At 50.4% G+C, this 26,411-nt stretch overlaps 1 long non-coding RNA gene across 2 annotated transcripts in view; it reads right to left on the bottom strand.

The window, feature by feature from the left end:
- Positions 1–4,210: 4,210 nt before the first annotated feature.
- LOC123807420 overlaps positions 4,211–26,411 on the bottom strand; it is a 23,324-nt gene continuing 1,123 nt past the window's right edge. The window contains exons 1-4 of one of the 2 annotated variants that reach the window (XR_006783648.1): positions 19,706–19,906; positions 9,044–9,173; positions 6,570–6,715; positions 4,211–4,943 (exon numbers count right to left, since the gene is read on the bottom strand). This is a non-coding gene — a long non-coding RNA (uncharacterized LOC123807420). Of the gene's footprint in view, positions 4,944–6,569; positions 6,716–9,043; positions 9,174–19,705; positions 19,907–26,411 lie in introns of those variants that run through there. The other variant, XR_006783649.1, reaches the window with a different exon arrangement.

Here is a 26,411-nt window from a genome sequence, read left to right as displayed (position 1 = left end):
ATGGGACCTGTTGGGCAGTTCGTGCTCCGCAGTTTGTGTGCTTCCAGCATCTGAAGACCCGCGGTCAAGTGCAGAAGGGGTGGGAGGGGTGCTAGAGAATCGCAGCGTGGGCCTGAGCCTCTCTGGACGTCGTGCCCTCGGTACTTGACAGAACCTGGGCACACGATGTTTCTGCGGGGTTTGGGATTTAGGGGGGGTGCACCTATATCTTTGATTCTGGGCAGTGTTCCTTCATTAGTCAAGAAACGTCAAGCTTCTCCAACACCTGTGGGTGCTGGCCACCCTAAAACCCTGAGCGTGTCTCTGGCGAAGGGACCAGGGCTCCTTGCGTCACTGGGCACCAGGGAGACTGAGTCAGAGAAAGGCTGAGTAAGCCGCCCGGAGACCTGCCCAGGCTCTTCCTGAGGAACCATCACTGTCCGATTTCTCAGAGTTCAGATTGGCCGGGATCTTTAGCAGACCTGAAACGTAGTGACTTGCATTTTCCTTTTGCCATGGGTCATTTGTTTCCCATCTTCCCTTTCTCTCAAGTTCCCCTCTTTCCTTCAGTGCCTTTTAAATTCCTGCTGAAACTGCTGGAAATTGCTCCCTCTGCAGGGGGACTTGAACTTTTCTCAAATCTCACGGTCTTCAGACCTCCCTACCTAAGGACAACCAGGCTCCTCTTATTGGGACCAAAGAAAGGAAGACCATCTCCAATAGCAAACTCTCCCTGTAGCAACAGCGGCTTTTCTGTGGCTGCTTGGCTTACAGTGGGGTGTGAGAATGCAGGTTAGACACTCCTCAGACCAGAAGGTCTGCCCCCAGCTGCCACTGTGACGACAAAGGTGGGTACTGTAGTCTGGAGTGTCCCAGTTCTCACCCTGAAACGTCAGCCCTTCCCACCATAAATGGGTGACATTCCTAACAAATGTGGCTCTTTTAATTAGCTGGTGGGAAGTTTGTTACTTTCAGTAGCTAAATTCTCATTAAACAAAGTTGCTGTTTTAATCGAGATAATACTCCCCACCAACTGTTTAATTTGCATAATTAATTTATCCAGCAACTCTTTTCTTTGAAAATCACCTCCACCTTCTTTTTCTCCGCCTTCTCCTCATCCTAACCCTCCTCCCCTCCCTCCTCCTCATCTCTCCCAGGCGCCAGAAACGGGGCCTGTGTTCCTAAGGCACCAAGAAGGGTGGAAGCCACAGAGCTGGAACTCGAGACACTGGACGTTCCTGGCTCCAGGTCGTATTTTCACACCTCTTGCCTGGTTATTTTTGTGGCTTCGTGGGCAGCTGTGGGAGGAAGGGAGGGAGAGAGAGAGGGGAAAGACTCACCCTCGGATATAGGTTTGACACAAACAGAATTGTGTGGTGTTAATTTTGATTTCCTGATCGTCCCCCACAAACCCACCTCCTGAGAAATCTGTAGCCCAGAGTGCGGGCTGTGGGGGTCTTCCCCATCTTTAGGCAGACCTCACTGCCTCACCCTGCCCAGCATCCTGAGATATGTCTCTCAGTACATGAACTAACTCCTTCCTGATGTATGTCTGGTTTACCGTGGCATTTGTCTTAAAATAGTCCTTTGGCTCTGCGCTTTATTAATCATTCTGGAGGGGAAGCTGCACTCCACTTTTCTGTTTGATTTGATTTCATTCATCCTGTCTTTTTGTGAAATAGATGGTTGAGTGCATCCGATAATGTATGGTTTAATTTGGAGCACTATGGGTTTGAATTACCATTTTCATAATGTGCTGTGCATTAATGTGTTACATCATTTATAAAGAGGAATGTGCGGGGTTTCAAACTTTCTCCTGAAAGCCAAAGTCACCTAAAAGAAACAAAGCCAAAGCACATCGACCCATCTTCTTACCTCACCGCCAGAGGAACCCCTGCCTCCCCCGCCCCGCGAAATCTGCCAAGGCTCATAAAACCCAACATGAGGCTTTTGTGTTCACATAATGCAGGTGGGTGTCAAGGTTTGGGGGGAACTTGCACATGGCTGCCCGGGAGCCATCAATGGCAGTACAAAGCTTCCCCTCATTATTGCATAACAACAGCTTTGCAGCCAGCCCCGTTTCGCGGAGACCTCCAGTGGACGGCTCTCGACCCCAATCCCAGCACTCCCTCCCCAATGGCTGTAATAACACCAGCTGTCTGTTACTCAAACTCTGACTGAGGAGGAAAAAGCACTGATTATCCAAATACAGTCATTAAAGGGGAAATGTGTTTTTAGGACTGTCAGAGTGATTAATGAGGGCTAGCCGTCTTTGCAAATGCACTTGTTTAGTCTAACTGGCAGCTTCTATTTTCCTATTGATTTATTGCAGCCGTTGCCGGGCCTCGGTGTGTGCGAAGTCAGGGCACTTCACAACTGTGCCCTGTTTAAACAGGAAAAGCATGCACCATTCTGTCCGGGAGGGAGGGAGCAGCCCAAAGTCTCTCCCTTCAGTTCAATCTCCAGGGCCCCAGACCAACAAAGAAGACATTAAAAACCTGCAGCCCAGAGAGGGAAGGAAACTGCCTCCCCTGGGTTGTCCCCGGTCACTCAGTTCCAAGGTCAGTGGAGACGCACCACGGCGCCTGGACAAAGCCTGCCCTATTGTAACACTCAGCATGCCCACATTTTCTCCTCCAGTCCCCCCAAACCACCTGTCAGCCACTCAGTCCAAGTACAGGAAAGGCACCCAGCAGAGGGGGGGGGCCGGGGGAGGGGACTGATGGTGCAAGGCCGGGTGAAAACAGAACACCGGAGGAGCAACCCCGTGGTCCCAGGGTGGGAACAAGGTCAGGGGCTTTGCAGGAAAGTGTTTAAGCCCAGTGGGTGATTTCAACTTTTAAAAAGAGGTGGCGGGGGTGGGGGAGAGACCACAAGAGTGGTAGCTACTTCTTTCCACTTGTGCAGTTTCTGTTTTGACAAATGATGTATCTAATGGCCAAAACAGAAATGGCAGCTTGGAAATAGAGCCCCAGTATTTGGGATGCTACGTCCAGGCCGTCGATCATCACAGCAAATAGAATGTACAGAACTCCTGTTACATGCTCAGCACAGTGCTGGATGCCATGAGACAGAAGAAAACGCAGACCAAACTCCTGCCCATGTTTCTTGGGGGAGACAAGACATCATCCATGAGCCAGGAGCAGGAGAGCATTACATATAACTGCATATGTGCTGATCTAATAAAGCGCTAAATCCTTCTGTGCAGACAGTGGGGAACAGGACAGGGTGTTATAAGGTGCTAATTGTGTAGATCAGGCGTTCAAGCTGCAGGAGCTGGAGAGGGGGGGTTTGTTGGGGACCTTCCCCTGGGGGGTTCCAATCTGTTGGGAGGCTCCCCGGTTCCTCCTAGGCTGGAAAGATGGATAAGACCGTCATTGCAGAGTGGTGAGAGGGCTGGAGCCCCTGAGCCCGTAATTTCCATTTCCAAAGCGGATCAAGGAACAGGCTTTGCTAACGTTGTAAACAACACATCTGAATTTTCTTCCGCCTGCCTCCCCAGGCAGCCGCACCTTCCACAGAGCATTCCGGGCATGGAAGTGGTTTGTACTTCTTCCTCAGCGAAGTGCCTTTCCAAGTTCTCCCGGGGTGGTGGCGTATCACCAGCATCATTAACACTTCCTAAAACAGGAAACGCTGTCAGTGAATTTGGATCACAGATGAACCGGGGAAACTGTCTCTTAAGAAAAAAGAAGCTGAACCTGCTGGCTGAGAGAAAAATGAAGTGACCATATTTTATAAACAAACTTCAAAATGCAGCCGATGGTTGCACTTTAGGCTATCGTAGCAAGTTCAGAAAGTCTGGCCGTTGGACGCACAGTAGAAAGACATTGCAACGGGAACTGGGAAACCTGGGTTTTGTTCCGGTTCTGAAACTTAACTGCTTCGCGACCTTAGGCACGTCCCTAAACCTCTCTGAGTCTCTTTTCCCATTTCCAAGATGAAGTTGTTGGGCCCTTTCGTCTTTAATTCCTTTCTAACTGGGATGTTCTATGAGTTCATAAAATGTTTAAGTAGTGAAGCCTTGTGGCGGTAAGAGTTGGTCACAATTTCGGTCACTGGCCCCCGGCCTTACCCAGTTTTCTAAAGTTCCTGTCGGGATAGCCAGTGTGGGAGATCCAGAAAAAGAAACCTCAGGACTTCACCTGAGCCACGGAGAGCGGGCGGGGCACAGACAAGGAGAATATGTACTGTGGACTTTTCACCCAGAGAACTGGCCTCCACAAAATGAATTATTAAAATATTTTTAATTTGACGAAATGCTGTATATAGGGTGATTCCGGCATTTCAGAGACTGTGTGGGTGCTGAAATGGGTCACACGTTATTATTAAAAATAATGTTGAGATTTCTGTGAGGTTCCACCGAGGTCTTCAAAAAGAATCCCATTTTTCGTAGCCTAGAGCCAATTGCTTTTGGAAAACAGGGCTGGCGAGCAAAGAAATGAAACGCAGACAAAAACCGAGCCGCAGTGGGGGACCTTTGCTCTGAGTGGGCAGTGGGTATCTCCACCGTCCCTCGGAACATAAAATTATCCCTCTGGAGTTTAAATGAGAGCCAGATTTTAAAATGGAAACAGTAATTGGGGAAATGTCATTGCACGTTCCTGCGTGTCCTGTTTGCTCTCCTGGGTGTGCGTACCTGTGAGTGAGAGCGTCTGTGTGCATGGGTGTGAGTGTGTGTGCATCAGTTATATACAGTTTGTACACGGTCCATAAGGAAATAGTGTGACCGCTCTTCTTGCTTCGACAACTTCAAATCGTGTGCCACCAGTCAGTTGTACTGAAATGATAGGCCAGGTCCTGGGCGGGTGGCTCAGCTGATTGGAGCATCGTCCTGGACACCAAAAGGTTGCGGGTTCAATCCCTGGTCAGGGCACGTACTGGAGGCAACTGATCAATGTTTCTCTCACATTTATGTTTCCCTTCTTCTTCTCCTCCTCTGCTTCCTCCTCCTCCTTCTCTCTCTAAAAATAAATAAACATATCCTCAGGTGAGGATTAAAAATAATTTTTAAAAAATAAGAAATGATAGGAAAGCCCCCTCGAAGACAGCTCAAAAAGCATTATTTTGTGTGTGCCGTGGTGCAGGTGAACATGCTGGGCATTTTACACTAGAACAAATTTCCAGTTCCCTTTAGTGAGCAAAACGAAATCTGGAGAGGTTAAGTAAATCATCCAAGATCTCGCAGTTAAAGAGCTGTGGGTCCAGGCTTCTAACCCTGTTCTGGCTATAAAACTCTTTGCACTAAGCCATGTAGCTTCAGACTTTGCAGTTAGTTGGGTCTAGATGCTACAGAAAGAGAATTAGAATTTTCCCATCAAAACATTTTGATCAATGTGCCTACATGTGTTGGGACCATGCTAGCCATCATGCACTTCAAAAAACATTGACCTTGCCCTTCCCTTCCAGGAACTGAGGTGCTGCTCAGTGCAATGGGTTTGGCTCATTCAGTAAACTTTACAGAATGCCCACTGTATACTAGGTACTATGATCTACTCTGGGGATTAAAAAGATGAGAAAGACTGTTGTCCTTGCCTCAACAAGCTTATAGCCTAGTAGGAGGCAGATGTGTAAGCTAATTAAGGTGTCATGGACAAAGAGCTCAGGTAATGCTTTTGTAATAGTCAGTATAGGCCAGATTATGCTGTGTAACAAATTAACCCACAAATCTGAGGGGTTTAACACAACAAAGGCTTGTCTTCACTTATACTACACCTCCATTGTGTATTGATAGGGATACCTATATCAGTAAGGGTTTCACCAGGGAAGAAGAACCAGTAACAGAGTAAGGCACTTATCTCGAGGCATTGGCTTGTGTGGTTGTGGTAGCTAGCCAAGCAAGTGGAAGTCTGCAGGGTGGGCAGGCAGGAAGGGAATATCACAAGCAAACTGCACCTTCACTGGCGTGAGCCATTTGGAGTTCTTGACTCCAAGCCCTGTTTTAAGGACCTTTCCTGATTAACTCAGGCCCACCCCAGTTAATCTCCCTTTTGATCCACACATTGGCAAAGTTTCTTCACAGAAGCACCTACATCGGTATTTGATGCAGTAACTGAGGACTGTGCAGCTCAGTCCAACCAAGGCGATACATCAGAAAGCATCCGTGTTGCATGTAATTGATCAGGCCCACTGACTGACCAAAAATATCCTCAGTGGTCACAGCAGGGGGAGAGCTGGAGGGTCTTGCATGAATAATTACATGTTTCAGGTCAAAAATGGCATCTGTCACCTCTGCTCATCATCCTCTGCCCAGAACTGGTCACATGGCCCCTTCCTAACTACAAGGGTGGGGTGTTGACCCTCCCTCCTGCCCAGAAGGAGTGGGGAGCCAGAGGGTCTGCCGCGGGTGTTGTCGGGGTGCTCTGAGCAGCTCCCGTCATTCCCGCCCCGTGTTCGTTGCCCACAGAGGGAAACTGGCTTCGTGACGAGATGAAGGCACACAGTGACTGCCGAGGGCCACGCCGTGAGTCAAGGAGGACCCAGAGAAGAACTCACCTGTCCCCCACTCCAGCTCACCTCCACCCTGCTTCCTCAGGCCTTCCCAAACAGAAGCTCCTTCCAGTCCCTCCCAGCCCCCGAGCCCTGCTTACCTGGAGAAAGTTTACATTTGAAATCACAGGAACCAGGTGCCTCTGGGAACAGAATGCTCAGGGCGTCCAACCCCTTGGCGTCTCTGGGCCACACTGGAGGAAGAAGAGTTGTCTTGGGCCACACGTTAAATACACAAACACTAAAACTGATGAGCAAAAAAAGTTGTAAGTTTATAATTCTGTGTTGGGCTGCATTCATAGCCGTCCTGGGCTGCATGCAGTCCCAAGGCCACGGGTTGGACACCCCTGCAGCCAGACAAGTCTGGCCTCTGTATGGTTAGGACAGACCTCTCCGGGCTCCGGGTCCTGAAGCTCAAAGAGATCTGGGACTTCTGCACACCTTGTGCTCCTGAGCTCTTCACCAGGCAGCTGGCGAAGAACCACCTGTTCGAGCATGAGGGCAGCATATCAACAAGCCCTCCTCACAAGAGGGGCAGGGACTTTAGATGGATTGGGCTCTAGCAATACTTTCATCTGTGAAATTTACAAAAAGCTAAGCACTGATTCAAAGTGATAATGATCAGGGATCACTGCCAAACAAGTGCCGTTGACAGTACGCGGCATCAACTTAAATGAAAACGGTCCAGGCAACAGGGACCAGACATGGCCTTTTCCCTTCTCTCTGGCATTTACTGAGCACTTGCTGTATGCCAGGCACTGTGCAAAGCAGTAAGATTCATTTAACCCCGGCAGCAATTTTCCTCGATGAGTCTGTTATTAAACACATTTTTCCCAAGGTCACAAAGCCAGTAAGCAGTAAAGGCAAGATCCCTACCAAGTCTAGCTAATTCCAAAAACTCACAGTCCTGCCACCAGAGCCACCATGCAGTGTTGCACAGTGATGCCCCACATGGGGCATCTGGCCACGGGAAGAAGCGCGGGTGCCACAGCCACCTGAGCCCCTGGCCTGGGCTGAATCCACCTGGAAAGGGGCCTTACTCTCAACCTCCCAAAGGCTCCAGATAGGTGGGGGCAGGATAGGTGGAGCCTTGTTAACCTCTGACCCTTTCCTCCAAAGACCATTGGTCAGGAAGGGAGCTTCAGTCCTCCAACCCTAGTCTCATTTCCTGCTGGTCACAGCTGAGCCTTGAGCATACATGTACTTGTGGAAATATTGCTTGAGAACCTGCTCTGTGTGCTAAATGCTGTCAGAAGGTAGAAGATGCATCAGACATGACTTTCACATCAAACTGCATACAATCTCATGGGGAAAATAGTACAAACACATGCTAATAATGGGAAATAAAGGATGACATTAACAAAGGAAGGGGACCTATAAGAAGTGTTGAGAGCATCTGGGAGCTTGTTCACGTGTTCACTTTGCCCCAAGTGACGAAGAACAGGTCTTAGAGGCCAGTGGGGCAGCCAGAGTGAACCCCAAAGCAAGACGGTGCAAGGTGTGCTGGGGGACACCCCTCCAGCTCACGCCAACCAGCTGCCATCTGCAGGAAGCTCAGAGGCACCCGCAAGTATAACTTAAGGGAGCCAGTGCTTCGGGTCGCCCCGCAGAGGTGCAGCCACCCAGCAGCCTGGTCAAAGGAGGCCAACAGCCTCAGTACAGACCCAGCACAGGTGAGCACCACGAAGGGGCTGCAGCAACAGGAAGGAAGGCTCTTCACAAAATTCAGCTCAGGGTTTGGGACCGAAATATGTGTCCCACTTGCTGGTGCAGCTCATGGCCACCCGCCCCGGGCTTTCCTGCTCCCAGGGCCCACCTTCCTGGCTCCAGGTACAGCCCCGGGGCCCGGAGCACAGCCAGAGGCTCCGGAGCCTCCTGGTGCTGACACTGACGGGTGGGGCCTTCGCGCCCATCCCTTCTTCACGTCCACCTGCCTCCCCGACCTGCTCCCTTCTCTGGGAGTGTTGGGGGAGGAAAACGTTCTTAGAGAGCATCCTTCCTTGCACCCCTTGCTCCTAACCATCGCCCTCCCCTCCGGCCCTCCCCCGACGCCATTCCTCCCCCGACACTCACACACACATTCTCTCCCTCTCACCCTCACCTCCCTTCCCTCCCCCACCCCTTCCCCTCCATTTGTTTCAATGAACAGCCCTTTTATCTATTCTGTAGGTACAAATGAAGCTGTCAAATTTGATCAGACGCTTGATATGACAGGCTGTGGGAGTCAGGACCCCTTGAACAGAGTGGGCCTTGTCTGTCACAGCCTGCCTGACACTTCCCATAATGCCCAGACTGATGAGATTCTGAGTAGGGCCCAGCACATTTTCAACTCTATTTTGGGTGAAAACCCTTCTTGAAAGATCTTGAAAGGAGCTGGCAGTTCAGCTGCCCGGATGATTAATGAGGGTTGGCTCCGCTGGATGGATTTCTCCTGGTGCCAACAGCCGTCCTCCCAACAGGCTAGAACGTGTTGCCGTTGACTTCCCCCCAACACTTCCCCCTCGCAGCAACACCCCACAAAAAAAACCTTTCCCACCAGCCCTCGGACACCCCTCCCCGCCTCGCCACCCCTCACCTCTGCTCACAGCCACCTCTGTCCATGCGTCGCCCCCGCTCCTCTCCGGGTGCCTGAAGCAGGAGCAGCCCAGCATATGGAAACCGTTACCCGCCACAGCTGAGTGAGGCCTGGCTTCAGCGAGCAGAGCCTGCAGGTTTGAGGGGTGCAGAGGGCGGGCTGAGAGGAGGCTGACGAGGACAGGGACCCAAGCTCCCCTTGAGTGCCATGGCCCACACCCCAGTGGTGGGAGATGGGCCCCTCTGCCTTTTCTCCGTGGATCTCAGGGGCCTGGGGACAGAAACCATGGGGTGTCTACAGCCCCAAAGAGATAAAGCATCCAAGTCCTTGTTTTTCTCTTGCCTCCCAGTGTCTCTCAGAGGGGACGCTATTGCTGTTTGGAGCAAGACAGTTCTTTACTGGGCAGACCCTTCTGTGCAGGGTAAAAGGTTTAACATCCTTGGTCTCCAGACACTACTTGTTTGCAGTGTCCCCCCGCCTCGCTTTCAATATGGAGACAACCAAAAGTAACCCCTACAATCCCAAAAGCCCCTGGGGTGGTACTAGTGTGATAAAGAGGCTCCTCCCTCCCTCCCGCCTTGAGGACCTTGCCCATCTGTCTGCTCCCTACAGCACTCACGCCCGCCAGCCCCCTCGGCCGCGGGGAAGCCCCGGAACAGGGAGAAGGGAGGTGAGTGCGTTGCCCCATCCGCCCCAGCACCAACTTTTCTCTTCTGCTGCTTTCCTCACACCAACCTGCTCTGTGCCTGCTTCCCTCCCTCTTCTGCTTCCTCATTTTCTGCAGCCGATTACAGCTTATCCATGCTGCAGGGGAAAGAATGGCACCCAAAAATTCTTTGGGGCTCATGAACTCTGAATCTTTCACGAACCAGCCAGTGGAGGGCAGTTGGGGTCAGGAACACACTGTGTTTTTGTGGGGTTTTTTGGTTTGTTTGTTTTTTGAACAACCATAGATTTCTTTTTCAAGCCAGTGTCTGCAGACTGGAGACTCTGTCAGAGCAGAAGCTGGGTGGGTCCCTGTGACCAGCGCCATCACCCAGGGTCTCTGGCGGAGGAGCAAGGTAAGTACATTCCATGGGCCAGGCCGTGAGGACAGTCCCCAAGAATACCAAGCCATTTCCCATTTTCTTCTCCCCCTTTCCTCCTGAAACAGAGAGAGGAAAAATCCCATCGCTTATCTACCCCCAGGCCACTGGGTAAATGCCCAACCAGCTCTGAGATCATCCGGCCCCCAGATGGACCCAGCACCATCAGTGCATTCATTCAGCACCATCGACTGAGCATCCGCCACATGGCAGGCACAGGGCTAGACTCTGCGCACACAGTAGTGAGTGAAGAGGCACACAGTTCCTGCCTTCCTGGAGCTTACAGACTAACAAGGAAGAAAAAAACTAAACACGTCCATGTATAATTATAAATGTGATAATAGCAGTGAAGGAAAAGCAGAGTGCACACAGAAAACGTGCAACAAGGAACCCTCATCTAAAACTGAGGTCCGGGAGAGCCTCCTTGGGGAGATGACCTCGAAGCTGAGACCTGAAGGCTCAGCAGTTAGCCAGGTGAAGATGGAAGCGTGTCTCCGGCTGGGTAGATCCACGCCTGAACATCTGCCTTTATTCTCCTGTCGGGAAAGTGCTTTCCTTGTAGCTATGCTTCCAGGGAAGGACAAAAACTCAGTAACTCAGTGACTCAGTCTGGGAAGAGCCCAGAAGACCTCCGGGAGGAGAAGGGGAGCCGAGGGGCATGGAGTGGGAGCCCTGACCACCCAGCCATCCCTCAGCCCCGGGCTCCAACAACTGCCGTGGCACAGCAGCCCCAGGGACCAATGAGAGCCAGAGGACCAGCGAGATGCAGTCAGAACCCCCTCTCTCCAGGGGCTGCAGAGAGGCCCTGTGGCAGAGCCTTGAGGTTGTCCAGCTCCCAGAGCTCTTGCCTAGAGCTGCTGATAGAGACAGAAACCAAACTAATAATCATGCAAGTCAATATACAATTACAACTATGAAGCTTGAGAGAAACTCAACTTTCTCCCTTGCAGAAAGATAACTTTTGCATGAAAACTGGAAGAGTGTGTTTCTTACTCTTGGAAACCCATTGGTGCCCGTTGTCTAATGAAGACCAAACCTTCAACCTGGCATTCGAGCCGCCCACAAAAGTGGCCCCACACAGCTTTCCACCCGGCCCTACCAGAACCCTCCCAGGAACCAAGCACAACAGCTCTGCTTCCCAGACACCACGCTCTTGCATCGAGTTCTTCCTTCTTCCTAAAAAGCGTATCTCCGCACAGCTCACCAGTCTCATGTGCACCCCAACCAGTCATGGTTCCCCTGCTCCAAGTCCCTCGAGCCACATACTTTTGCCTCCTTTACAATCCTTCTCTGTGTGCGGACCCCTCGTTGTCCCCCTCCTACCACTGGACCATATGTTGCTTTAAAGCAAAAGGGTGTCTTATTAATCTGTGTGTCCCCCACGTGCCGAGGGCAGCTCCAGGCACGTGAGGGACAATGAATAAAATGCTTGCCAAATTCCATGTAACTGGAAAATAGGGAAAGGGCTTAAACACTTGTCAACACCTTTGAACTGAAGTCATTAGTTGGGTGAGAGAAGAGACCCCAGGGGTAAAACTCAAAGAAGGGACAAAGCCAGAGCCATCAGGAAAGAGACGATGTAAGCTTCCACCAATGGCCCAGTGACCAGAAGCCTTTCCTTCTCTTGCCAGTGTCCCCATGCGCAGAATGGGAAGGGTGGTCCCAAGGGCATGGGCAGCCACTCTGAGGAGGTCAGCTCGGCCAGCAAACCCTAGGGCAGTCAGAGGCCTGCTTCCTCTACTAGCCCGCTATGGCAGCTGAAATCCCCCCATTCAACTCATTCTTTGGAGTTCAACAATAAAGTCCTTCAAAAAAAAAAAAAACCCCTTAAAATGTGCCTGTCAAAGGGGTGGAGGGAGAGGACAACCCTCTTAATACATCAGTGTTCACCAAACATGTTTGGGAACAGCCAGCACGAGGTAGGGTCTGCAGGGAATGGGACATGAGCCCGTTGAGGGGTGGGAAGGAGCCGGGTCAGCCAAGCTCTGGAACATGAACGTTTTCCCAGGAAAGACAGCTCTGGGGTTAGTGTCCCCCGGGAGACGCTGGCAGCTGGGCAGCACACACACTAGTATGAAGACCCAGGGGACTTCCTTTCAAAGCAATCGGCCATGATGTAGACTCTCTGTCTAATCCTTACCACGCACCCACTGAGAGCCGCCACTGTGAGGCAGGGACCTTGACCTGTGCCATTGCTGTGTTCACAGTGTCCAGTCCATGCCTGGTGCACAATAGTCGCTCAAGAGACATTTCTGCATTAAACAAATGAATAAGGCTATAGAAAGGAGATGAGAATGGACCCCAAAGAGAAGTTCATTCTCCCTCTCCATTCTGCAAAGGGACCCCGAAGACCTGTGGAAATTCAAGCTCACGTTGCTGGAAGTCATCCCTGAAATTAGCCGAGTCCCCCTAGCTAGCAGACAGAGGTCCACACCTGAGCAGCTCGGGAAGAACACATTTTACAAACTTACTCCACCAGCTCTTGGAACAGAACTGAGCTCCCTGCTGTCTTTCACGATTTCTTCAGGGAGAAAAAGAATTTTCCTGGCCATTGGGCCAGAATATAAAAACAAGGCTACATAAAGCAGGCCTAAGTGGGAAAGAGTAGGCCAAAAACAATATGCTCCTCTCTCCCCTGTTTTTTTAGGACCTCAACGTCTTTTCCCAGTGAGGAGGAGGAGGAGAGGGGACCAAAGCCTAATGACCCCCTGCCCCCTCGCCAGGACAGAGGCCCTCCAGGCAGGGAGTCAAAGCAAACTTTTCCGAGACTGATTACCGAGAGGGTAACTAGGTCCACAGAGCACATGTGAACGGGCTCCTCGTTTCCAATTCAGGACTGTCAGATGGTGATTAATGACTAACAGCCACAGAGCAGCCTTGATTGCCAAGTGCCGTATTGTTAATGCTGACATTTAATGAGGCCGGACACAACTCCAGCACAATTCCACACCATCATCTGCAAATAGCGCTCGACGGACTTAATTGGTTAAGTATCTGTGTGTGTGTGTGCATGTCTGAGAGAGAGAGAGAGGCAGAAAAGGCCAGGGAAAGGGGTGAGAAGTCTGTGTGGAAATTTGCCGCATGTGGACATCCATATTTTAATATGCATGACTGTCTTATCACACGAGTCCGGTGGGGTAGGTCCGCATGACCACGTCTGCAGACCTGCCGTGTCACCTTGGTCCCCCCAAAGCAAAGTCTCTGGTAGGTGAAACCTCAAACGGCACCCTCCCCACTCCGACACTCCACCTGACCCCTGCTGTGGTCTCCCCACCACCACCACCACCACTGGCACCGTCACCTCCGTCTCTCAGGGTCAGCCGGGAACTGGCATGCCTGTGAAGTTAGAACACAGGCAGGAGAGTTGAAAGAAGAAGTTGTCCGCAAGTGGGCGTGGATCCAGGGCTCCTGCGAAGCCACTTTTTCACTGGCCTCAGATCAATGGGCCCTTGGCCTTCCTGACTGGGCAGGTTCCTCCTTTGCCAAGAGAGAACTCTTCCCCCTCCTCCATTCCGGAACTCAGCATTCTCTTAGGAGAGGAACGGAATTCATCGTATTATTCTAGAAATGGAGTCCCGGGCAATAGGGACAGAGAGGCTGGCCCAGCAAGGACTCTCTGGGCCGACTGTTCAAGGTGACAGAGGGCACCGGAAGAGAGACGTCAGCTCCAAAGGGACAAGCCAGTTCAAGGAGTTTGTATTCACAGAGTCCTGGCAGTCCGCGGGATGCTGTGGCTTTGCCTCGCTGGGACGGAGGAAGGCAGTGACCCGCAGGTAGCCCGGTCTAGTTGGAGAAACACCGAGTGGACAGAGAAGGGGAGCCCGGCCAGGGGATGCTGAGGGCCAAATGAGCAGCACAGGAGGTCAGCGTCACCATGCAGAGGAGGGGCCAGTTCAGAGGAAGGGCCAGAAATTTGCAGAAAGGGCAGGGAGTATGCAAAGTGGTCCGACTGAGGGGAGGCCTCAGGGAGAAAGAGCTGGGAAGGCCGTTATTCAGGTGAGGGTTTGGGGGAGTTCAAGTCCCGTTAATTCCTCGCTTTGAAACCTTGTTCCTCGAAGCATGGCCCTAAAACCAGCAGCGTCGATAAGGCCTGGGAGCCTGTTAGAAATGCAGATTCTCAGGCCCCGCCCCAGACCTCTGCATTCAACAAGACCCCTAGGTACTTGCGTGCACGTTCAAGTCTGAGAAGTGCCGCTCTGAACGCCCCGGGCAAGAAGCCACACACAGAGGCAGCCCTGACCCAGAGACCTGCTGCCTGGACAGCCCCTGGCCCTGGCCCTCTGTGCCTGGGCTCCCTCCATGCTCCTTGTCCTCCCTGTGGGTCCTGCTGCTTTTTCCGTCCGGAGCCGGGCATCGCAGGACGGCTGGACAGCCTTAGTTTTAGGGCACACTACCCCAGGAAGGTGCCCCCTGCAGACTGAAGGGCTCTGGTCACAGGCAGAGACTTTCTCCCATGGGTGCCCCACATCTGGGGTCTTTTCCCCAGCCCAGTGGTTGAAGCCTAAACGCCCCATGCCAAGGAACTCAGCTCATTACTGAGGTGTCCTGTACCTACCACGGCCGCTGGCCTTCGCTCTGCTAGGCATTCCTGACCCCCCTGAATGCCCTGCCCCAGCCACCCTGGCTGTGGGAGGGTCCGCCCCAGAAAATAAGGATTAAAAGCTAATGTTTCCTCTTGAGACTCTGGGCCTACGGGTGCCCCTTCTGTGACCCAACCTTCTAAACCCTTCCTGTGCGCCACCGCATCTTCCCTGCCTTGGCCCCTTTTTGAAACAACAGTTAAGGGCTCTCCCTGCTAGTTGCCTCTTCTTCCTCCCCCTGCCAAATTAAGACCCTCCCTCCCCAGCTTCACTAAATGCTCCTATGACCTTGACCCTATAGCCTTGCTCTGAAAATGTAAGAAACAGCTTGGACTAGAGCCCGGGTTCCAGTTCCCTCACTTCTGCTTCCCAGGTGACCCCGGGCAAAGCACTTCACCCCCCCCACCCCCCGATGTCCTCCTTACAGATGAGGGCATTGGGTAAAGTGGATGATCGTTATGGTCCTTTTCAGCTGTGACAGACTGTGATTTTATCTCGCAGAACTATTGTGAAGATCAAACAAAATGAAATAATGGTGATAGTACACGGAGAAATTTAAAATGATACACAAACGTATGGTAATGAGGAGTCCCCCTTCCCGGAACATAGCCCACCAGGCTGGAGTCTTTGTAAGGGTCCCACAGTTTTCACGGTTCACATTTTCCTCAACGGATTGGGGGCAACTCAAGGGCAAAGACAGCAGTTTCTATTTCTGTTGTACCCTCTCTCAGTGACCAATGCTCACAGAAGCCACTCAGCAGTGCTGCTTTCCTGGTGACAGACGGATGACCCGCCTGGCTGCCCATTCGCCTACACGAACCTATAAGACACTTAACAGGAAAGTGGGCACCTTGGCTTCCTAAGGGAGGAAGGTCAAGAACCTCTTTTCAATATGCATGTCTTACTTCTCTTGAGTAAAAAAAAAAAAAAAATAGTCCGCCCCCTTAAACTTAGTTGGATTTGGAAATGTAAATGGAATTTTTAACACTGCCTTGCAAATTAGCACACACCAGGCCAACTCCATCCCCCAAGAACTGGCGGGGTGTGCTGTACTCTGCTCAGTAGCTGGGGGATCCAGAAGAAATATAATAAATGGGATTTTTAAACAAACATGGTAGGACTTAGATGTCAAGATCAATATCGCCCCATTGAAGACGATGTACGCTACTCTACGGCCTTACCTTGCTCTGAACTCTTCGGAACTCATGGAAAACCATCTTCAAAGCCTGTCACGTTCTTTACTGACAATGACAAACTGTGTGTGTCACTTAGGTGAGAAATGTCTCTTGAAGACAAGCCTAGTGAGTAAGCTGGTTGGCCAGGCTCATTTAATCAGGTCAAAAATCTAAATAGTGTGCCCCTCGCAACAATGCTCTTCTTCGCAACCACGTAGGAGCAGCGTGCGGCCTTCTGCGGGCACACGGGAGAGGCCTTCTCTCGCAGACTTGCACAACGTGGGCTGTGTCTGTCAAACCAACCTCACCAGAGACCTCCTTGCTTCTGCTCTGGCCCTACACCCCACCCCCAACCCCCATGGACTATCCCCAACACCGCAGCCCAAGAGTGCTTTTTTAAAAATAAGTCAGATCCTGTCACTCATCTGTTGAAACCCTGCAAGGGCTCCTGTCCTACTGTGTAGAAGCCAAAGTCCACGGGGACTCCTGAGACCCTACATGATCCAGCTCCTGGGTCTTCTCCCTCCAGTCTCTTCCAGTCGCTCGGCTCCCACCCCACAGCCTCCTGGTCATCATTCCTCAGCCATGTGCTGCATGCTCGGTGTACTGCATGCTCGGTGTGCTGCATGCTCGGTGTGCTGCATGCTCGGTGTGCTGCGTGCTCCATGTGCTGCAACCTTCAGGCTTGGCTCTAGCTGTCCCTGCTGGCCGGGGAACTTTTCTCCCAGATAGCCGCTTGGGAAAATCTCTCCTTTTCTTCATGTCTTTGGTCGACCCTCACTTTCTCAATAACACCTAGTCTGACCTTCAACTTAACCGCCCTATGCATAATGCCTTCTATTTAATACCTTCCATTTAATAACACTACACACATACACACTCACCGACAAACACTCACTCCTGATCCCCCGTACCCTGTTCTTCTTTTTCTTTTTTCCATGGTACTTACCACCTTTCACTATACTATAAAACTCATCTCTATATTTTTATAGTGTGTGTGCTTGTCTGTATCCCCAACTAGAATCTAGGCAGGGGGGCCAGTCTCTTCGTACGCTTGGTTGAATCTCGAAAACCTAGAGCTGGCCCGGAGCTGGCACTCCATAAATATGTGTTGGATAGCATTGGACGGATTTAGATCGGTTTGGATTGGAGTGAGTGACAGGTCCCAACTTATATAAAGTATAGTCCCTGCCTTCCAGTTGCTCACAGATCTGATGGTGAGAACTAGTGACACGCCCATGAAGGTGACTGAACAGTACACACCAATGACCAAGTGGGATCCACGGTAATGCCATAGGAACCATGGCAATAAATAAATAAATAAACAAATGCAAGCTGAAGGAGGAGAAAGGGCCAGGCTGAGCCTTCTATGCAGTCAAGCCGATCTTCTCCTGGTCCCCAGCACGTGCCCTGCTCGCTCCAGCCTCATTTGCTCATGCCATCCCTCTGCCTGAAGTCCGCTACCCATCCCACCCCCTCACCCAAACCCACCCCACCCATCAGTGCTCAGCCCCAGGCCCCTCCCTCCACACAGCTTTCCCTACTGAATTCTATGTCCTCTGAGATGTAGAGCACCTACATTTTGCATTAGACCACTTAGTCTTTAAATAGAAATGTGTGTGTGTGTATTATTTCCCCAACTAAAAACCACATCCTTTGCTTCTCTCTCTGGAACAAGGCCAAGCACTGTGCAGTAGTGACCCCTGACACAGGTGGCACCACTGGGCTGGGGGAGGGGCAGAGAGAAGAGAGGAGGGCACGCCAGACACAGGAAACCCCAAAAGCAAAGATGCCATGTTGTGAGTTGCCCTTAGAAGTATCTCCATGTGGCGGCCCAGACCAACTTTATCAGAATACCAGGAATGTGGCCTAGGCATCACTACTTTTTAGAAGCTCCCCAGGTTATTCTAATGTGTGCCTGGAGGTAAGAACAACCATAGTATTGGGAGGGGAGGGGGCGGACAGAAGAAATAATAGGGAAAAGGGTACAAGGGAAATTGGAAAACAGGCCCCCAAAACTATAACTGTACCTGTGCTTTTTTTTCCATTCTGTTCCTATTAGTTTGTCGTGGGAATTTGCCTTTGTCAAAGTAGCTTGGGTGGATTGGCTGTGCACAGATGTTTCTATCCTCTGCCATGGAAAGAACAGGCAGCACCAACAAACGCGGGCCTGGCGAGGCCAGGGTCACTCTGTACCCACGGGATTTGGGAAAGTTTGGGCGACCTAGAGGACTATATTTGACCACTTGAAAACATAGGTGGCGATGCCTCCCCCCTCCCAGGTTGTTAGCATTCTGTTTACTCTCGCTGATGCCTGCCCATCATAAGAGCCAAGAAGTATGTAAGTTCTATTCAGGCTGCCGGTTCAGAGAACCCTGGCTAATTCTTCACGCCCCTCCTCCCTCCGCACTCTCTGGAACTGTGCAGAAGTCGCACTTCCTCGCTCCCGAAGGTAGCCTGGCTTGGGGGCGTTGAAGAGCATGCCAGGAACTTGAAGAGCTGGTGAGGCCTCCCCGTGTCTGGTCCGTGGATGTTCTCTAGCGTACCACCTTTCCTCCTCTGTCCCTCCCTTCTCCAGGTACGAAACTCACAGAGTCAGGCCAGGCAACCCAGCTGTGCTTCCTGTGAGCTGCCTTCGAGGGCCCCTGGGCGGACGGGGCCTCTCCTCCCAACCCATCCACCAACTGCGCCTCCACACATCGCAGATCACTACCACCCAGAGTTTCATCCGCCAACCAGCCAACCGCCGCTGCTGGGGACGAGGCTGACAGACAAGTGCCTCTGGGAAAGGACGCGGGCTTCCGTTTGGAGCAGGCCGTGAAGCACTGAGATGAAAGCTTTTCCTGAGCGCAAGATCTGCTTACTGGGGCTGGAAGGTCGGGCGGGAAGAGCAGGGAAAGGCACATAAAGGGAAGTGTGTTGGCACCTAGTGGCTGAAGGAGGGCGAGGAGGCCGCGCCAGGGAAGGAGGGGGAGGGCGCAGAAAGACGGGCTGAGCGCCGCCCACAGGCTTCCCCACGTCCACGACGAACTTGCCAAGACACAGCCCTCCATCCCGGGGGTCACAGTGAGGGCTGACCTCTCGGGCCACCTCCTTTCACCTTTTCACTCCCTGGTCTCTGTGCAGGAAATCGGGTCTGCCAGGTGCCGGCCAACCTGTGGCCTCTCCAGGCTGAAACCGGCCCCTTGGAAAGTCGAGGGGGAAGAGACCAGCCCCCAGCAGCGATCCCCATATATATGGAGAGGAAACTCGAAACCCCAGAGCTGGGCCAGGGGAGGAGGGGACGGGCAGAGGGGGATGAGGTTTTTCCACTTCCATTCGCAACTGTCAGGCGGGTGATTAATGACCAACAGGTTTGGAATCGCCTTTATTGCCAGATCAGTATTGTTGCCCGTGACAGCTAATGAGGTTGGACAGGCTTCTCCACACTGAGCTTTATGGGGCCGGCTCCCTCCCCTGCAGAGCTCACAAGCCCTGCCAGCTTTTATGCACAGGAATGTTCCAGCCCCACCCCCACCCCCTCCTTCATTCCCCGGGCGCACCTCTCCCCCAGTGTCCTGAACCACCATCTCACCCAGAACCCGTGCGCCGTGCACAAAAGGAGCTGAGGGGCAGAGGTGTCTGACCCCCAGTCTGCCCAGAGAGACCCATCTGTCACCCCCACGCCCAGGCCCCGCCCCCGCTGGAGCTGGAACGTTGCAGGCCGGGGTCGAGGACGCGGGGAAGAAGGCTCTGCGTGCTCGCTCTGGACAGTCTGACCAGCAGCCTTAACAAGCATTCCACAGCCAGCTGTAAAAGTCAAGGAGTATTTTACACACTTACCACTTCGAGCCAGAAAATGCGTTGAGGAGGTGAGGAAGGAGGAGTGAATGAATCTAGGACAGGAGGTCTAAGAAAGTCAATAATGATTTTTAACCAACCACCTCGAGCCCGGGTACCCATAAACCAGGTTGCAGCGCATGGAGCCAGTCGGTCCCAGGTCTCAGGGTAAGGAACCACTGGCTTTGTTTTCTGCTCTTACAAATAATCTCTTTTACCTTTGTGCTAGCTCACATCTTGATACGGTTAAGCACGTGTTTGCCTGGGGTTTAATATTTGAAGGAGTTGGAGCAATGTAATAAGCAAACAGCTTAAAAGGCCCAGAAAGACCCCCTCAGCTTAAAAATCTATTACTTTTCAATGTGATATAAATGTATTTTGCTTCTGCTCAGAGCAATTTCCTAGTTTACTCTTATTAAACCAGGAGACGGCTTAGCAGAGTTCTTGATTTATGAAACACATACTAGATTCATTAAAACCTTAAAAGATTTAATACATTTTATCAGGACATTAAATCTGTGCAGGCTTTTTAAATCAAATACCTGCCATATTTCATCCCCCACACCCTGTACACTTACTTAAGAACACTAAAATGCGGGCCGACAAACATTACGGGTGTTTCAGGCCTGATTTCTCGGTGGCGTTCAAGTCCTCCCCCCAGGATTTACAGCCTGGCCTCTCCCCAAGTCTGATCTTCTGAAGAACAAGTAATTTCCCTCTTTGGTATTCAGTTCAGTAGAATAAGCTGACATCCGCGTTCTAAATATATACACAAATGTTTCCACCTCTCCCACCCCACTTCACCCCCCTGTAGCCCCTGGCCGGTGGGTTTTGTCCCCACAGGGTCCCCAGGGCCCCGCCCAGGGATGCCAGCCCCTATCTTCCGCCCTCCTCCAGAACTCCTCCTGGGCCCCGTGTGGCCACACTCATGACCTCTCCCTCCGTTCTCTCCTCCCCCGACGCCCTCTGCCCAGACGGAACTGTGCTGATACAACATCTGTCATACCGTGGGATGCCTGGAAAGCTGGCTGTCCCGTTCTCAATCCCCACCCCCCCACCCCGTTTAAACTTTGCTGTACAACAGTGATTCTCAGCTGGGGGCAACTCTATGTGTGTGTGTATGTGTCTCTCACACACACACACACCAGGGGACACTCAGAAATGTCTGGAGACATACTTGGTTGTCACAACTGAGTGTGTGTGGGAGGACAGTGGTGGGGGGTGGGGGACGATGTTGCCACTGGCATCTAGGGACAGAGGACAGAGATGCTGCTAAACATCCTGCAATGCCCAGGACAGCCCTTCCCCTCAGCAACAGCAACAGCAACAGCAACAGAAGAAGTATCCAGTCTGAACTACTGCAGTGGAAAGGGGGGCACACCCTGCCGTGGAAACTTAACAGTCTCCCCCACTCTCCTTCCGTGCTCCCTCACTCAGGGTTGGGGCTCCAGGTAGTGGGTGTGTAATAAATGTCTGTTGAACAAAATCTCCATCCTAACACATTGACATCTTCCAAATTCACACATATAAGGGGGAAAATATATAGGGTTGACAAGCAGATGATCTATGACCTTGAGAAGTGACTTCACCCTCTAACTTTCATGATCGCATTTGTAAAACGAGATTAGAGTAAAACTATCCTCATGGATTATTATGAGGATAAAATGAGTTAATGTAACTGAAATCACTTTTTACATCCTAGAGGGTCATGTGATGTTTATTATTTTATTTAACACGCACTTATTGACTGCCAATTGTGTGCTAAGAGTTATGTTGGACCCTCCAGGATGGGGGTGGGAGACACAAGATAAATAACTAAGCCCATGCCCTCTGTGAGCTCACATTCCCGGGGGAGAAGCACTGACATCTAACCAGACTATTGCAGTAGATTCGAGTGAGTGCCATGCAAGGAAAATACACAACCTGCTGTGAACACGCAGAGAAGCATTTTTAAAGGATGTAAAGGATGAGTCTTAAAGGATATCTTAGAGGATGAGGAAGAGTTGGTCTAGTACAACATGAAAAACAACAGAAGAACATCAAAAAAGCTGTATCATATAAACATCTTATATGACAAGCTAAGAGATTTGAAGTTTGGGTTTGTTTTTTTTCTGTAGGGGACCGATGGTTGGATGTTAAAGCAGAAAAGGTGCACGAAGACCCAACGGAACACAATGCACAACAGAAGGTGCTCTGATGTAAGGGTGAGGCGCAAGCTGGAATAAGAGATCTCTGCCAGGAGACTCTTACAATAATCCAAGTAAGAGCTGGTAAGGCCCTGAACTAAAACCATGGGTAGCAAGGAGGGCACAGGATCAAATAAAAATTTAGAGCCAAAAAAACTAAATGATGAGGCAGATTAAGGTAGAGTCTGAGTGTCTGGCCTGGATGGTTGAGTGCACGGTGACCCCTTTACTGGGAGGAGTACATTTATTAGAAACTATGAGCTCTGCCCTGGCTGGTGTGGCACAGTGGACTGAGCGCCAGCCTTCGAACCAAAAGGTCTCCACTTCAATTCCCAGCCAGGGCACATGCCTGGGTTGTGGGCCAGGTCCCCAGTTAGGGGCATGTGAAAGGCAACCAACAGATATCTGTCTCCCTCTCCTTCTCCCTCCCTTACCCTCTCTCTAAAAGTAAATGAATTACGTTTTAAAAATACAAGAAACTATGAGTTCAAGTTGAGACATGACTGACTTCTCTCCCTCCAACATCCACAACATCCAAAGAGATGGTACTGTCTGTAGCTCATGGCTATTGACAGGCACTTGGGAGAGACATCCACGACCACATCATCAGAATATTGAGAGCACAGGGGAGCTTCCAGAAAGAGATGGTAGGGAGAGAAGAGCAGCTGGTCAAGGACAGAGTTCTGAGGAGCATGTGAGGATGAGCTCCTGCTGGAGACCACACAGGGAACACTTGGGCAAGTGGGAGGAAAACCAGGAGGGACAGGGTCACACATGGAGGCCAAGGGTGGGGAGGTTTAAGCATTAAGGGGTAGGTGTGCCCTATCAAGGGCATCAGAGGAAGGGGTGGGGACTGCAAACAAGGGGACGGATAGTAAGGAAGTAAAGACGGCAACCTTAAGGGACTTTTTAAAGAAGAGAAAGGGACCTTGCTTGAAGAGAAAGGAGGCAAACCAGATGAGAACTACAGGCTTACACGGGATCAATGGGGGGATTGGGAGTGGGGGTGGGGAAACTCGCACAAGACTGTAGGCTGCAGCTAAAGAACTGGGAAAGGGAGGAGGTAACTGAAGGCTCTAGGTCCCCGAGGAGAGAGGAAGAATGCGATTAGAATCCGGGCGGGAAAAGACTGCCCTGGAATGGAACAGGGTTTTCCTTATCCTCTGAGAGTCACACACCAAGGACGTAAGGTAGCTCTTTGTCGATGACAAAAAGGAGTCTACCAATGATGTAGAGAGATGTAAAGATGAATAAATACAGACACAATGCTACACAATCTCTTTTTTTTCAGTTCCTAATATTAGTATGGATTCAGAGATGTCAAAAGAACGGTCACCCCTGGTAAAACCGGCCAGGCCTCTTGGCACAGCTGCCCAGGGTGGCGGGCTGCCTCCCCGCCACTCCCCAAGGCCCTGTGCGCTCTGACCGAGTCCCTCTCGGAAGACTTGCTCCCTTTTGCCCTCTGTTTCTCCAAGGGTGAAATACATGGGTTAGATTAACATCAGAGGCCACAGTGTGTCTTTCCATTAGCAGATTTACAGGTAAACAAATGGCTGTGTAGTTGTACAATGGAATATTACATAGTAATAAAAAGAAATGAGTTTTTGATATGCTCATCAACATGGATGAATCTCCAAATAATTATGCTGAGTAAAAAAGAAAAAAGCCAGACTACCTCTCCCCCAAAACAAGTATATACTGTACAATTCCATTTATATAAAATTCTACAAAGTGAAAACTCATTTACAGTGACAAGCAGATCACTTGTTGGTTGGAAATGGGGGGCAGGGCATGGAGAAGGGAGGGAGAGATTGTCAAGAGGCAGGAGGAAATTTGAGGGCATGAAGTGTGTGTTCACTACCTTGATTGTGGTCATGGTTTCACAGGTGTGTGTGTCAAAACTTATCAAATTATACACATTAAATGGGTTTTATTGTGTGTCAATTATACCGCAATAAAGCTGTAAAAACATACAATCATAAAATGATCTCTAGGTGACTTCCAACTGCCTTCCAGCTCCATTTGCTTTTTCCTGTTTGAGCTCTTTATGGAACTTGCTCTAGGGAACACTCTGAGGCCCAAGCGAATATCCTTTTGTTGTTAGAAGACACTAACCCCGGTTTTTCCAGCTGAAGATAAGAGGGGAAAGTTCTAAGTGGCCCTCGTACTAAGGAACAATATAGTTCACTCCTCTCCCCTCAAGATCACCAAGATTTTGCTGTGGTTGAATGTCCTGAAAGACAAACTCTATTTTCTGTTTAGGGCATAAAGTCAAGAAGACAAAGCAAATCTTGTGACATAAGTGAGCTGGAGCCAAACATTTTTTTAAAGATTTTATTTATTTATTTTTTAGAGAGGGAAGGGAGGGAGAAAGAGAGAGAGAGAGAGAGAAGCATCAATGTGTGGTTGCTGGGGGTCATGGCCTGCAACCTAGGCACGTACCCTGACTGGGAGTCGAACCTGCGACACTTTGGTTCGCAGCCTGCGCTCAATCCACTGAGCTATGCCAGCCAGGCGGAGCCAAACATTTTAAGAGCTGCCTGGTTCCTCTGGGGTGAACCCAGTGATTCATAAAAAGGGCTCTGAGTGTGAAAAGCAGGGTCTCCTCTCTCTTTAGCGCGGCTCTCTCATCAGTTAGCTCCTTGGAGCGAGGAACAAGCAGCAGCAATCCAGAGACAGAGCGATGTGGGTGGCTGTGGTGGGGATTGTTTCTTTTTACCCTGCTGAGACCTACGACTGCAAAATGAACTCGCCCCACTTACAGTTTCGCACTTTCTGACCACTGGTCTATATTCCTAAATGGTTCCACGTAAAATAAATGTCATAAGTGTGTGTGTGTGTGTGTGTGTGTGTGTGTGTTAGGCTGACTCGTTATTTTCTAATTCATTGACTATAATGAAGAAATAGACTTGGGTCATATGAATTCTGCCTTTGCAATCTGCAAGCTTTGTGATCTTGGGCAATCCTTAACTTCTCTAAACTTCAACTTCCTCCTCTAAAATAGAGTCCAACTCCAATGGCTGACCTAAAAAGTGTATAAATAGAGAAAGGCAAGGGCCTGGTACGTAAACAGCATTCAATCATGCCTTATGAAATCTGTATTATAAGTACCTGTTCTATATTATAAATATCAGTACCACATAACTTTGAGTTTATCTTTCTCTCACCATCTGTCACATAAATAATCTGAATCCACCAACAGGTAAGAACACATTAAGGGAATGTGCTATTTAAAACAGCAACAGCTAATATAAGGAACCTTTAAAATATTCCAAACATGGCATGTGCTTTTGTCAATAAGTCATTTCATCCTAACAAGAGTCTTATAAGGTTCATACTATTACTATTACCCCCATTTTACATATGAAGAAAATGAGGCACAAACAGACTAAGTCATTTTCCCAAGCTCACATAGTTAATCGGAGGGGTCGGGGGCGGGGGACAGGGGATTTAAATTCAGGCAGACCAACTGTGGAATATCTGTGCTTAGCCACTATATTGCAAGTTTTTTTAAAAAAAAAATGGATTCTTAAGCACATTTGTGAAATAAATCATCACAGACTTACCTGCCTGATAACTTTGGATACCCAGCCATAACAATCACGGGTCTCTTAAGAAAGGGATTTTCAGAAAGGCTGGAGCATGATCTGCCACAGTCTGCCTCCTGCCTAGGGGCGGGGCCACAGCTCAACTGCTCAAGCCTGCTAAGAAGCCTCCTGAGAACAAAATCCCACTTCTGCTCATAGTTCATTACCAAGTTTAATAGTCAGGAAATTCTTAAATTACAACTAATTTAAATCCTTTATGCTTCAGGCTAAGCCCCATTCCTTGTTCCTGATAAACCCCAATATTTCCATTTCTCTTACTCATTCACTCAACTACAAAGTAAACAATTACCAAGCACATAGTCTGAGTTATATCACTAAACAAGTTCTGATAGGATCAGTCCGGAGCCTGGCCAGCTGGGGGGTAGGGAGGATTTGCAGGGACAAGGTGGGGAGAGGAGAGGCCCTCATTCGCACAGATGGGCACAGGGCTCCCCAGCAGCACCATGCAGCCCAGCTGGGTGGGTTTAACTATGTAATGCTGAAATTTCCCATTGGAGACTCATCCAGAGCAAACCCAGGGTGATCCCAAGCGAATCCCAAGCAGCCATGCCTGGTAACCCTACATTATCCTCTTTCCTGGATCCTAAATCTAACCCCATCAGCTTGCCACCCATCCTACGTAAAAGCTTTTCATTTACTGAAGGCTATGATTAAGCGGACCCTTTCTCTTCTGCAAACAGAATAACCTCAATGGTTGAATTAGAAATGCCCCAGTATGATCCTGCTGAACAGCGAAAGCTGTGCACAGCCTGAGGCCCTTAGAAGCAGCAGACACAAACCCTGGAGCCTAGTGCTGGTCCCACTGTTCAGTCTGTATCCACTGAGCACCTAAGTTCCCAGCATGCTCAAGGGAAGAAGCGGTCCCTGCCCTGAGCATTTACAGTCTAGCCAGGGAGACTAGGACGTTCACAGCAC

Source organism: Phyllostomus hastatus, unplaced genomic scaffold (assembly GCF_019186645.2).
Source record: "Phyllostomus hastatus isolate PE091 unplaced genomic scaffold, TTU_PhHast_1.1 phas_scaffold_46, whole genome shotgun sequence".
In the NCBI taxonomy this organism is placed as follows: domain Eukaryota; kingdom Metazoa; phylum Chordata; class Mammalia; order Chiroptera; family Phyllostomidae; genus Phyllostomus; species Phyllostomus hastatus.
This window is presented reverse-complemented; position numbering and strand designations above follow the sequence as displayed.